The following is a 3,176-nucleotide window of genomic DNA, read 5'->3' as shown; positions in this document are numbered from 1 at the left end:
CCATCTGTTTGGTAGCTGTATCAGAAGATGGATTTGAGAGGAGAGATTCTGGAAGAGGAGACACCAATTAGGATGCTTTTGTAATAGTCCAGCCAAGAGATGATGAAGCTCTGAAGAAAATAGTGGCTGTGTGAGTGGAGAGCAGGGGATATATGCAAGCGATACTAGGAAGTAAAAATTGAAAGGACTCGGCAACTGGATTGATTGGATTGATTGGATTGATATGGGGCTGAGGGAGAATGAATGAGGAAGATTCTCATGTTGGATTGGTAAATGGAAGGATGGCAGTACTCTCAACAGAAAAAAGGGAGCTTAAGAAAAGGGCTGGGATAGGGAGGAAGATAGACATGCTTGTTTTGGGACATACCGGAATTGTAATGCCAATGGCACATTCAGGTGCGAATGATCAGAATTCAGAAGATGATGTAGGACTGTTCTCATAAGAGAGTTATGGTTTGATATATAGAGGAAAGGAGGGAGCCTTTCATCCTACTAGAGCCCACTTCACCTGACACTCAAGTTATATCACACTCTTCAGTCATCTGAGGTCAGTACAAGATCACTTAGGTCCCATCTCACACAACAGACCAGCTCAAAGACCAAACACGAAAGGCAGAGGCTTTATACTAAAGGGTGGGGTTGTTAACAGGTGTGTCTGATTGTTTTTTTGCCTGTGACATCACAAGCACAGAGCTGGCAGGGATTGGCTAGGATGTTGGAAGTTTCCAGGAAGGAAGATCCCAGGAAAAAAAAAGACAGAGTCCACAGGCAAGACAGCTTATCACAACTGGTATCTGAACCCTGGTTTCCTGACTCCTAAGTTAAGCACTCTTTCTGATACATCACATTGTCTCAATTCAATCCATTAAGTTTTATTAAGTCCATACTATGTGCAAGACCCAGTGCTGGAGACACAAAGTACAGATAAATAAATGCAACATTATTTCAAGGAGAGGGAGAGGAATTCACAACTAAAGGAATCATGAAAGGTTTCCCATGAAAAGTGACACCTGAGCTAACAAAATAAAAAATTCTAACAGGCATAGGCCAGGATACCCTGCATTTCAGGCCTAGGGGGAATACAGACAGCTTGTGCAAAGAAAGGTGTGAAGACAAAGGATGAGAACGTCAAGTTTAAACAAGAGCAAATGGGCCCATTTGGCTGGAACACAGCCTACATTAAGGGAAATAGTGTGAACAAGTCTGAAAAGGGTAGCCTGGAAACAGATTGTGAAGGGCTTTCTGGAGCTGTTTACTTTATCCTGGAGGTAATAAGGGCTCCCTGAATATTCTTGAGAATGGAATTAACACGATCAGACCAACGCGTTAGGGAGATTATTTTGGCAGCTACAAAGAGAACGTTTGGAGAGAGGATAAAAATAGAAGCAGATAAATCAATTAATAGAAAATTAAAATAGTCCGAGTGAGAGGTGATGAGAGCTTTTTCCAGGGAGTGACATTATGGTCATACCATTGATAGGAGAATATTAGCTGTAACAGAAGATGGATCTGAGAGGGGGAGATTCTGGAAGTGGGGAGACAATTAGGAGGCCACTGCAAAAGTCCAGGAGTGAAGAGGGGATGGGCATGAGAAGGTGTAGTCTATGAGATGTGAAAAATGACAGTTATGGAGCTGGAAGAAGAAGAAGCAATGGATGACAGATTCTGGTTGTGAACTAAGGGGGTTAAGCCTGAAAAATACCAAGTCTGCAAGAGGGATAGTTTCCTTTTGTCTTGGTATCATCAGCGCAGTCCAGCGCCTGGCACACAGTAGGTGTTTAACTGACTGACCAGTTGACTGGGGGGAGGGGTAGTTAATTAGTTCCACTTAATAATCTATAATCATTTATCTGTAATTTATAATCATTTGATAATCTATAATCTTAATATAAGCTTGGGAAACCCATGGTACGTCCAGTCCAGTCTCCTCATTATACAGATGGGGGCACTGAGGCCCAGGTGGACCAAGTGACTTGTTTAGGGTCACCCGGGGGGGAGGAGAGGGTTTCGAACCCGCAGCCTCGGAGTCTGCACCCGCCGGTCCTCTCCCTGGACCTCGCGGACTCCCCGTGTCCGCCCCACAGCCGGCCCACGAGCTCCCGCCGCCAGAGACTGACCCACCGCCCCGCCGCGCCTATGAAGGACCAGCCGCGCCTTACGTCAGCGTCGCGCGCGCGCGCAGCCCCGCCCCGGCCCCGCGGCGCGCACGCGCCAGCTCCGAACCGAGGCCGCGGGCTCGAAAAGGAGGCGGGACTTCCGATTTCCCCAAAGTTTTTAACCGGTTCGCGCGGGAGCCGGAAGTCGCGCTCTGGAGCGGGGTCCCGGACCGCGGAGTCCGTCGCCGGCTTCCTAACTCTCACCCCCGGCGACGGAAAGGTGAGGCCAGGGCAGCGGCCCCGGTAGGGGCGGGGCGTTTGCCCGCCGGCTCGCCCATCCCGTGACTCTCCTCTCCCCTGTCCGGGGTGCTGAGGTTCCGGGGCGTCGGAGGTCCCGGCGGGGGGTCGGGAGCGGTGCAGCCTCGTTCCTGCCCCGCGCAGCCGCGTTCTCCTCCCCGTTCCTCCCCCTCCCCCGACCCCTGCCGTGGCCGGCTCTAGTGCGTGTGGGGGAGGGGAGGGCCGGAGCGGGCACTGACGGGATCGTCTCGTGGGTGTAGCCCACGCGCGCCCAACCCCCGAACCTTGTGCGGAGATGTTTTGCAGAAGCCCTGAATGCCGAGACTACTTGGGCCCCAAGTGCCCGGTGTGGGAAAATAAACCGCCTCTAAGGTGGTTTAAGGGTCAGCCCAGGCCGACATAGAGGAGGATGTAGAGGGGCCCCGGAGGCCTGGCGAAGTGTGGGCATCAGCACACATTTAGAGCTGGGAGGGACCAGTTACTGAACACTTACTGTGTGCGGGGCGAAGCGCTGGGGGCGAGAGTAATCATAAGAACTAACGTTTATTAAGCGTCAACTATATACCCGGCACTGGGCTAAGCAAAGAGGATAATAATTACAATAATAGCTAACATTATTACATAGAGCAGCTACTGTGTGCTGCGCACTAGGCTAAGGGATGGAAATAACAATGATGGCTAGCATTTATTAATAGCCTATTATGTGCCGGGCACTGGGCTAAGCAAATAGGATAAAAATGATAATAGCTAACATTATTACATAGAGCAGCTACTGTGTACCGG

At 50.3% G+C, this 3,176-nt stretch overlaps 1 protein-coding gene across 1 annotated transcript in view; it reads left to right on the top strand.

Moving 5' to 3' along the window:
* The first annotated feature begins 2,295 nt into the window (after positions 1 to 2,295).
* The window catches only part of NEDD1 (neural precursor cell expressed, developmentally down-regulated 1), a 63,881-nt gene continuing 63,000 nt past the window's right edge, over positions 2,296 to 3,176 (top strand). The window contains exon 1 of the mRNA XM_027855865.1: positions 2,296 to 2,376. The gene's annotated coding sequence lies outside the window, so the exon portion shown is untranslated. The remainder of the gene's footprint in view (positions 2,377 to 3,176) is intronic.

This window comes from Vombatus ursinus, unplaced genomic scaffold, assembly GCF_900497805.2.
Source record: "Vombatus ursinus unplaced genomic scaffold, bare-nosed wombat genome assembly UNPS02011334.1, whole genome shotgun sequence".
NCBI classification, from domain to species: Eukaryota; Metazoa; Chordata; class Mammalia; order Diprotodontia; family Vombatidae; genus Vombatus; species Vombatus ursinus.
The sequence above is the reverse complement of the archived record's forward strand: the minus strand, read 5'-3'. Positions and strand labels throughout refer to the sequence as shown.